At 41.9% G+C, this 10,958-nt stretch overlaps 1 protein-coding gene across 1 annotated transcript in view; it reads left to right on the top strand.

Moving 5' to 3' along the window:
• Positions 1–3,761: 3,761 nt before the first annotated feature.
• The window catches only part of tet2 (tet methylcytosine dioxygenase 2), a 34,058-nt gene continuing 26,861 nt past the window's right edge, over positions 3,762–10,958 (top strand). The window contains exon 1 of the mRNA XM_030060204.1: positions 3,762–4,105. The gene's annotated coding sequence lies outside the window, so the exon portion shown is untranslated. The remainder of the gene's footprint in view (positions 4,106–10,958) is intronic.

Below are 10,958 nucleotides of genomic sequence, written 5' to 3'. Positions count from 1 at the left end.
GATTGGCACTAAGGAAATCGGTTTCTTTACAAATTAACAGGGAAAAAAAGCTGTTGTTCGTTGAATAGGAGTCAAACATGTCACATGTGGTCAAAGCATTGACTATTTAAAGGTTTAAAGGTGGACTTTGCAAAATTGAGGGCTGATTGCAGTCTGGTCTGTTTAGACTCAGTTGACAATAAGCCTGTAATTTGTGAAAAAGTCAGGCCAATAATAACTATGTAGACTCACCCACTAAATTCCATGCTCATTCCATGCAGTTTGTCAGTAGATTTTAAAGGTAGACAGATTTAGAGGTCACCTCAATGCTATTTTACATAGGGCACCCTTAACAAAAACTTGAATTCCTTAAAGTCCTTAAAGTCCATATTACAGATTTAATAAAGGGCTGTGGCTTTATAAATGATGCATATGCTAGTTCATGTCAATGATTGCTCTAACACAATCAATTTTACAGAACTATGACCAGTGTGTACTTTGCTCCTTTAAGATACTGGAAAATGAGGGAGACATACTTGGTGTCTTTCCCACTAAACACTTTATTCTGTTACTTTTTTTATTTTTTTTATTTATTTTTTTTATTTTCACATAGCAGGCAAAACATTGATATGAATAGCACATTTTACTTTGTGGTTTCACTGAGTTTCCTCTGAAAAAAAGAGTGAACCAATGTTTCCAAAACAGTTTAACACTAAAGACTGAAGATAGCGGCTCTTGTTAAGAAAGTAGGTATGTCACTGTGTGACATCACGCTGACATAAATCATGTCAAGACCAGCAGCCCAGATCTTTTACCTCTAGAGTCCAGCAGAGGATCCTGCCTTTGTTTTGCTAAGCATCAGTTTAAGTCACGAAGAGCACTGGGCCCCTCATGCTGATCCTTGATCCACAAGAACAACAGTTTAAATCCCTTACTAATGCTCACAGTCATGTTTAGGTGTGAAATCAGTCAAGTGACAAGTGTGCCTAAATTTTGATTCCCCTTTGTCAGCATGGAGCAACACCTTTCTGTCCACAAATAAGGTGACAGCACACTCCTCCCCTCCATTAAAAGAATGACAACAAGAGGCAAGAGGACAGGAATGACAAGATAATCTGTGATTTACGAATTACAGTAGCTGTCAGTGGACTGAGCACAGCAAGAAGCGCTGCTGCCTGATCAGTCACAATACACATACCAAAAAGTCAGTGTGACCATTTAAGAAGCCTGTAAGATAAGAGATACTGATAAATGCAGTGTGTGTGCTGGAGCACTGTGCTGCAAACCAAGCCCGGCACATTTTAATAATCATCCAACATAAATTAATTAAATTCAGAGAGGAAAAATGGATGGCGCTCAAAATTACTAACATATTTCAAATTTCAGAGAGTTCCCCATGTCTTGGACTTCACTGCAACTTCTTAGGACAATGCTCTCTGAAAAGTCAAAAGTGTATTTTACCCTTATTTAATCAGGCAAGTTGACTAAGCACGTTCTTGTTTACAGCTATGGCCTGGGGGAGCAGTTGCAGGGAGAGGGAGTTTTACACACATACACTCACTCACACCAGGAAACTGCCCAGTACAAACAACCATTGACAGTCTTGCACTGCTGATCACTGAACTGCTTCATTGGACCAGTTGTAGCTTAACTGCCTTGCTCAGGGGCGCTTTGATAGCAGTTGTTGAGGAGGGGTAAAGGGCTTTTCATTTACCTCCCTGTTCCAGATAGTCACAACTGCTCTGGGGATTTAACTTGGTGGCCTTGCAGTCACAAGCCCTCCAACCATTAGCTGGACTATGGCTGCTGTCAACATTATCGCTATCTAAGCAAATCAGGTCAAACAGCAAAGACAAGCATAAACATGCCACTCTCAGGGTTACCAAGGAGACTCAAGATTCAGTTAACATCTTATCACCTAGGAATGATGCTTCAGAAACCACTTTCTGAATGCATGTCCTTCTGCTTTTACTTTTGCACTGTTGTACTCATGTAAAATAGCATGTGCTTACTAAAGGCCTGCAAGTAGCTGTTGTTTCTTATTCACTGTGTGGCTGCAGAAAATATTAGGAACACCCTCCTGATACTGTCATGCAACACCTTTTGCAAAATCCACATCTTAGTTATTTCAAATCTTTAAAAATCCTCTATCTGCGTCTTTTTTTTTTTTTTTTTTTAACAACATTTGCTCCTTTGCAATTGGTGGCAATGTAATAAGGAGACTCAGTAGTACATAATGGCTTTTACCTAAATTCAGCTCATTGTTGAAAAGAGTGAATGTCTCTAATATTTTGTACATTCAGTGTAGGTGCTACTTTATTAGTCCCAGCAGCAGCAGCCAGGACGAAACAAATTGTTATTATATAATATGGCTGAAAGAAATGTAGAATTCAGTTCAGCACCCAGATGAAGAACTGCTGAGTTACATAAAACAGGGAGTCAAAATAGACGTAAAAGGGTCTATTCTGTCCTCGGAGTGTCTGTGTTGCAGCTTGGGTGACTCCTCCTTCCTCTCTCTCTGCCTATTCCCCTCCCCCATTCTGTGTAAAAACAAATCTCCTTTTCTGCTCTGAGCCTGAAACTATTGAGTCAACAAATGTCAGTGCAGCTAGGCAGAGGCCGGCGGGAAAGAGGTGGGGTCTCCCTTTAAACCTGGATTGGAGCCAAAAGCAGATTATTTTCAGACAAGACCCACCTGTTAAAATCTGCACCGCACAATGAAAGGGGGAATTAAAAAGTAAGCTGAGTGCAGGATCCACTGTTTAAATGTGGTGGTCAGGACTGCGGCCAAAGTATTTGTATGATAAATTATTCCGCCACACATGGACTAATGCGAATGAATGTATATTTCACTCAAAAAAAAACCTCATTTCCTTTGTTCCATTTTCATCACTTGGATGAATATTTCATAAGTTATGTATGGTGCGGTCATTACCAGAGCAAAGGTGTGACAAAAAATTAATATGAATGCCTTCATACACCCTTGCACACTGAAATTCAGACTTTTAGTTCAACATATAATAACTAAACTGTGATGGTGACCTATTCCAAAACCTCTGCCTGAGTACTGTAAATGTTTAACTACATGTCTCATAGTAACTCATTTTTGTCTGTGCAGTTCCAACACCTTGCATTGCTGAGTTTGCCTTTTAAATCACCCTCATCCCCTTTTCTCTAACTATCTCTTGCCAGCCCACGTGGCCAGTGTCAACAGGAGGTGGGTCTTGGCAGACACATGAAGAGAAGTATGCTGCTTGCATGGAGACTAGAGAGTTGTCTTACGCCCCACTCTAAAAATGAGCCTGGCAGCCGAGGCGTACCAAAATAAGACACAGCCGTTGAAAATGAGTGCATTGCTCAACTGGTGGGACTCCAAGCTGTCCTCATGTGATTGTTGCTGTAATTCTCGAGTAGTGAATACTGCTATGCCAAAGGGGAACTCCTGTAACCTATGACAGCTTCAGAGAAAATGAAAGAACCAGGAAGTCAAGACACACAGAGAGAGAAAAGCGAGGGAAAAAAACCCCTCAGTCACTTGCCTTCCTGTCTGAAAATAGAGGGGGGGTGGAGAGAGCGTCCTCTCCTCTTCCCCAGTCAGACAGTTAAGCCCAGTGCAATATCAGCTTAAAAGTGCACCGGGGTGGAGTCCTGTCCTGCTCACTGAATCCACTCCAGTGCTTCAGGGCAGCCATAATAGTGTGCACTATTGTGTGCGGCTGAGGGAAGAAGAAAAAAAAAAAGAGGGAAGGGGGGTGGGGGGAGAAAACCTGGCCCTTTGTGTGGGAAGGACTCAGCAGGAAAGTGATTTTGTGATTATTTGAGTTTGCCAGCAAAGCAAGGCTCGTCCCCCTGACCCGCACACACATCTTGTCCATTCTGCGTGCCTCTGCTGCCTTACACCAGAGTCACATATGTGTGCACTTCTCAGGCTGGCCAACAGCGACACCCGGGCTTCTCCTGATGATGAGAGCCGACGTCAGACTGGTTTCCATGAATATTGATGTGGAGGATAGTCTGTTTCATAGAAGAACAGAAGGAGGCAAGATGGCTGCCCTTTAGGATTTGTTAAAGAGGAGATCCAGACGGTTGGTTGGAATTTCTACAAAGTGGAGGGACATAAAAAGAGGTGAGAATTTTCTTTGTGGTTTTATACTCTGCTTGCCCCTTTCCTCTTTAACCTTGGGTGTATTTTTGGTGGTTTTGTATCAGGCAAGGCATTGAAAATGTCCCCCACCGTAAAAGCAAGAGCCAACATAATAAGGAGGGGATATTAGATAAAGCTACTCCAACATGGCTGACGATTTTCTTTCTTTTTTTTTTGCCAGCTGAAGCTGAGAGATATCGTTTAGGTTTTCTAGGAGTTCGGCATTCAGTTAACACTCGTGTTGCTTTTGAAGGCATCTTCGGTAGAAAATGGTATCCTTACTCTGCCGGTTCAGGACTTTTTCTTGAAGCATTATCACAAATGCATGTAATGCTCTCATTTTTTTCTTAACATCTCACCATTGCATGTTTCACTGTCCAGTTAGTATTAAATGTGTCTTTAAATGTGAATTAAGGCTATGTGTGCTTGTTTTGAGATTGGAAACACATATTTTAACATTCATCTGTAATTAAAAGCAATTAGGGACTGTTTTTATTTTTCAGGAGATACATTTATGATGCAGGCAGCTATGATGCAAGCAGTTATACCTTCCATATCATCTTATTTTGAGCTCCACGGCTGTGTATGCGTTTTTATATGCTGTTGAATAGGGAGGCTGTAAGCAGAAGAGTAAAAGTCTACCTGGACCTGTGCAGCAGTAAGTGCATAGTGAATAGCAGTGGAACAGGGATAGCTTCTGGCTTTGTGCATCTCAGTGAATCAGCTTTCATTGCATTCACTGCTGAATGACAAGCAGACACAAAGGCAAGCACAGTCCCAAGGAGAGGCAAAAGAGAACAGAACTGTGGTGACAGTGTAGTGAAGGTAGACAAGGTCAGAAAGCTCTGAAGGAAATGAAACTCAATCCCACCGCACCATTAGCAGGGGGAACAAGAATGGCAATTCTGAAGCAAGTTTTTTTTTTTTAAACAAGGGATTATTACCAGAAAGCACCAACAAATATCCTATTTATGCAAGAAGTTGATAAGCTGTTTTAAACCATTAGTAGCATGACAATAAAGCTCACAGTAGCCAGGTTGCGGTATATCTCCAATAATATTGAATTCTGTTTGGAACAGAACTATTGACAAATAGGTTATTAACAATACAAAGGGAATTGTGAGTGTGTATGGATGTGTGTGTGTGGGTGTGTGTGTTTGTCTGTGTGAAAGAAAGACATATTATCCCTGAACCTTGAAAAAGTAGGCTACACATTTGTATCGTCCTGTGATTGTATGTAATGTGTGTTGTTCCGTATTCACTGTTATTGGAACAAGAGCCTGGTGACCTAATGCCTGCAATGATAGTGAAATTGGTTGAATAACAAGAGAATAATCAAGTGACAGTTGTGAGATAGATCAGTGACATTCTCTAAGTGATTAGAGGTTTGTACTGGCAGGCTTATTTTTCAGCAATAGAAAAATCCTGGAACACAACATCTCAATTAACAGTGGTTTTAGCAGATTTGTTTTTATCTCCCCAACTGGGTCTCACTTGCACTTGAATCAACAAATAGGGAATTGGATGTTTTTTTTCCTTATTATCTAAACTGAATTCGCTAAATTCTACATTAAAATTAACATTAGAATGGCCCATTAGAATCCATCAGATTTGCCAAAGCTTTGTGTATTTGACTTGTGTATTCCACTAACAGCAGTTGTAATGTTACCCTTCAACAGCCACAGTTTGGCCTAGGGTGAAATTTCAAAATAAGGCATGCATGCAAAGGGAAGCATAATAGGTGACTCTTAACTGGGGGTTGTAAAAGAAACAGCACAGACTATTTGCATAATGCTAATGCTTGAACAATGTAGGAATTCAGTATTTCACTTAAATTAGCCCTAAGACGTAAAACTACCAGTTAAGGCCTTGTCCTGTTGAAGCTGCTTGAGTAGTGAGGCAAAAGAAGACAGCTCTTGTCAAATGACAGGGGGACAACCACCAAGCCTAATCCCTGCATGAGGACAGAGGGGAACTCAAGTCTCTATTAGCCAATCTTCCACATTTCTCTCTTAGCATTTCTTTTAAAAGTTTGCGTGTACATGCTGCGTTTTTGTGGTTGATGTTTGTGCAACACATGTAGCCTCCACATAGCACTCTCAACTCTAAAATATTCGGTGCTTGTACTGGCAATGGGTCTTGTTTTTAGTCCCAGCGAGCTGTCAAGAGTTTTGGACACAACAATGGCGGTGTGTGTGTTCCACTGAGGCGATGGCATGACTCTGTTTTGATACGGCAAGCATGGCCAGTGACTGTGTAGTGTCAACACAAGTGCGTAAGCAGGGGTGTGTTCCATAGTCTTCATATAAAGTGTGTTTTGACTGCTTGAGATCAGGTGACCCAGGCGTTTTGTTGTATTTTTTTTTTTTTTTTTTTTTTTTTTTTTTAGGATGGAGAGGGGGTGTCCATTTGATAACTATGTCTTTTACGAAAGATCAGGTCAGGACAAAAATTCAAATACCGGTCTGATTGTTTATTTTAACCTGAGAAATAACCATTCATTGCAAAACCATGTAGTGCTGCTAAGTAAGCAAAGTTAATACTTGTGAAGGTATGGTCTAGTTTGTGTTGCATTCAGTTGTATTGATTTCAAACTGCGAATCCTGCCACATTAAAATATAAACCTAACAACACACGGTCCTACTGGAGGTGTTTTCATGAGCCCTTGCATGACTGCTGTTACATCAGCACTGAAAAGACACCAGACCTTCAATAGGTCTTCAGGGAGCTGAGTGGGGGAAGGGCTAGATAGATCAATCACATGGACATAGCTGCTCTCATCCATCCACATACACACAGATAAAGCAGTGTGGTTGGATTGCTCCTTCGTCATGGCCGTAAGTCCCCTTTATGTCACTTCCAGGGTAAAGACAATACCACCTTCGAGAAGAATGTCCAGTTGCCATAGTATTCCACAACAATGCTGTCCAGTTACAATACCCAAGCCCTAACCTCTGACCCTCTCTGTCCAGCCCACGCATCATATTTCCACCCTGGGGCTGTTGCAGAAATGACACAGTGGAACAGGTCCAGTGGCAGGGTTGGACATTTTAGATTGTACTACCTTTGCTTTGCTGGCTGGCCTTGGCTTGACTAGTTTCCTGAGACAAAATGGCGAGATACTGAGTGTCGTATTGATCGCTGCAATATTGATTTCTCTCTTGTCTGCTATTGGGGTTGTTTTTCCATAGAGAGTGAAGCAGCACACCACCATCACATATTAATGCACTGGAATGTAGTGCCATAAAGTAGACTCTGATTTTCAGACATTTGCGCTGAACTGAACATCGACTTAGTAAAATTGTGGCATTATCTTGTTGACACATTTAGTTAAAGCATTGCACAGAGCATCCATTTAATATTTTGAATGAACTTTGGCCTCAGTCATCTTACATTTCAGGCTTTTATTTCCCTCATTCCTGATGGTTTTAGATAAACAATCTTACACACTATTTGTGTTTTATTGTATTTTGTATTATTAAGCACAATCTTGCTATGCCGTTTACCATTTTTCTTACAGATTACCCAAGCTTTGATTAATTTTTACATCCACACAATGTGGCTCACTGAACATTGTCATGTTATATGACTGGCTCTAGAAATGTTGGGAAACACTGCAGTTTCAATGAGGTTATGTGCTTATCCTGTCTGAAATGTAATAATGATGTCTGAATCACAAAAATAGATTTATTATCCATAATTACCACTAAAATCCAGAGTAAGCGCCAAATCCAAACAGGCATTTTTCTCTCTGCCGTGTTAGCGAGAATGTGATATAAGTACGGCCTAGGTGTGGAAAGGCTCTGTTTGTCTGCATTTGCTGAAACTGTGTAATAATAATGTCCTATTAATGAGCCTGCCTAAAAAAACATGTCTATTATCAATAATTACAAGACTAGATGCATGGTGAATCCCAGCTTTATCGTGCTCGGGTTCCTTTTCGAAGAGGTCCTGCCTCGTTAGCTGGGCTGAGGTGTAATTATGGGTTGCGAGTGATAAGGCTGTTTGAGTGGCACTGGGCCGGAGGGAGTGTTGCTGGCCCTGTGAGCATGTATCGATGTCAGGGTTTACCTCAGGGGTGAGCCGGCGAGGGCAGAGACTCAAAAGCTTTCTCCACGTGAGCACACGCACATGGCCGCTCTGTTTACAAACACTATCCTGGCATTCCGCAGAGAGAGAGGCAAGTGAGATATTACGTAACCAGCCCAAAGCGAATAGCATCTCTTCCCGCCTTTCGCCAGGCCGTCCCTCCAATGCGTAGCCTATCTGTCTGAATGTTGCCGTCGTGGGTTGTGCCACCAGAACTAAAGCGTCAGAAAGCAATAAAGAGGTAAAGCCAAGGTAGCGTCTGTACCCCAGAGCGTAGCAATGCTGAAGGCAAGCGGCTTCCTTGGTTACCGCTACTTGGTTAATGCACGGCCTCATGGGCAAATGAAGACCTCAGTTCTGCCAAATCCGGAGAGTCCACTGGCATTACAGTTTCGGTTTTAACGTAACATGCCGTGGCATTCAGTTCAAAGATCAGATCAGCGTTTATGGAATGAAAGGACGCACATCATCACAGAGCTGAGTCAGCTGATCTCATCAACTCCTTTTAAATTTAGCTGTGACATAAAAAGTGTGTCAGCACACAAACTCGACCAACTGGCGCGTGTACAAACGCCACTGAGGGCTTTGTTCGGTGCACAAGGACATTTTCCATTAGAAATTCCTTCACGTTGGCTGGCATCATGCTGTTTTGATGTGGTGAACTTTGTCTGAGGAAGTGATAATTCATGGGTAAATATAATTTGCAACATGTGGGAGATGTCTGAGCTAAGGTGTGTTTGTTGAGAAAACTAACTTTGACAAGTAAACTTAGTACACCTTTTCTTTTTGCCACAGATAAAAATTGTAAAAGAGAGTGAAAGGCACAGAGTTATTTAGCAGTCTATAACACTGAAGTATGCAGACACAAATGTTAGTATTGGCATGATGGTGGGTGGAAGATACCTCTTTCCCTGTTTGTGACCCTGCAGCATGCCAAGATGTAGCTTGTAACATATAGGTGTGACAGTGTGTGCAGGGGTATAGTATACTTGCAAACACACACACACACACACACACACACACATACATACAGGGCATCAAGATGTCTTGCAAAACTGAAAAGTGACCAAGCTGGGGTCTTACCACACCCAAAGTCAAACTCTGCCAAAAATGTAAAGAGGTCAGTCATTTCCTGTTAAACCGAGTCTGTGGACACAAGGGAACTTCTTCAGAGATCTAATCCTAGAAAGAGAGGCACATTGGAAAATCAAAGGGGGGTGATAGCCTTTCTTGTCACAGTGCATCTTTTGATCAACATAAAACTAGGATAATTTAGGTCAAAGCCAAAAAGGAATTTCCATTTAACTAATGCCTCTGTCACATGATCTGCAAAGCTCCCTCATGATAGCTGAGTCTCAAAGAGGACCACAGCGATCTAAACAACTGCTTCTGATGGCTGTTTGCCCTGCTCTGAAATGGCTGTCAGATATACTTGGTTTGCTCCTAGGAGCTGTCACTGAAAAGGTTAGGCCCTATGGCCCCCCGTTGTCTACACAAGGAGCACAAAGAAAGACAGCTGGCCCTGAATGTCATTTAGAAGCGTAACCCTACCAAAGGACTTGAATGACATCACTAACTACTTCTGAAGGCTTCAAGTGGCTCAGGCTCAATATTAAGTTTCCTCTGTGGAATGCACTGGTGCAGCAGCTGTGTCTTTCCAAGTTGTGCCCCTTTAATGACAATCCATTTGTTTTGCACCCATGAATGTATTTCCATTGGGGAAGTTTGATTTTTACCACCGGCTCCAAATGGAAAGAGACTCCTGGACGAAATGATATGCCGTGTTCTGACATGATTCAGCTTTAGTGAGACCTGCAATCAAACCTTATACCCCAATGACAGACCTACAGATTTGGCAGTTTTTCACAGAAGAGAGAATAACAGTCTTTGTACAGGAAAGCATAAATCTGCTACACAGTGGAACATGACTGATGATTCACGCAGCTCTGCCATATTTGAATAACAAAATTTGTCAAAGTGGTCACTGCAACAATATTCAGACTGCGCTTGAAAAATGGTCATCATTATAGAAAAATGGACGCATTGCTGATGAATTGCTGAGTTGTGTGAGATGCAGTGAGGGGTCTAGATGCCCTTCTGTGGAAGCAATGAATCACAGAAAATATGCTTCACTCAGAAGGATTTCTGATCTCTATTCAATGAGAGTCACGTGCTCCCCACCGGGTGGAGGGAAAAAGGGAGCTTAGCAACAGTGGCTTAGGTTAGGCTGCTTGGAAACCAATGAGGGAAAGAATATCACTACATTCTCTGTCCAGATGACAAAAGAGCACCCTGCCAATATTTCTCATTCACTGTTAGCCTGGGCACTCCAGTGCATCTTTGATTTTACATTAACAGAATGTAAGAGGAAAGGAGACTCGATGTGCAAACTTTCCTTCCTTTTGATCTTGACAAGCCACTATCCTTTTCTGGCTCCTTGAGTTAGCTTAGTTTTCCATGTCACTGCGATCTGCCCTGGTATTGAGTCCGTTTAGAATTCCTCCGCTGCCATGCTTGTGTGTGTGTGTGTGTGTGTGCCATGTTTTAATTTCCCCTCTTACAATAATGTTTCCCTTTGCTCTGTTTACTGTTCACCTCCGCTTCCTGTTTAATTGGATGCTGGTTTGGATCTGGATCATGCAAACAGAAAGGAAATATTTGCTAAATAAATGTGCCTGTGAGCTAAGCACATGCCAAGACCTGCAGGCTAACATTGAATTGAAGAAACATGGGCATGGTTTAGCTG

This window comes from Myripristis murdjan, chromosome 1, assembly GCF_902150065.1.
Source record: "Myripristis murdjan chromosome 1, fMyrMur1.1, whole genome shotgun sequence".
Lineage (NCBI taxonomy): Eukaryota > Metazoa > Chordata > Actinopteri > Holocentriformes > Holocentridae > Myripristis > Myripristis murdjan.
Note: the sequence above shows the minus strand (reverse complement) of the source record. Positions and strands in the feature narration are given on the sequence as shown.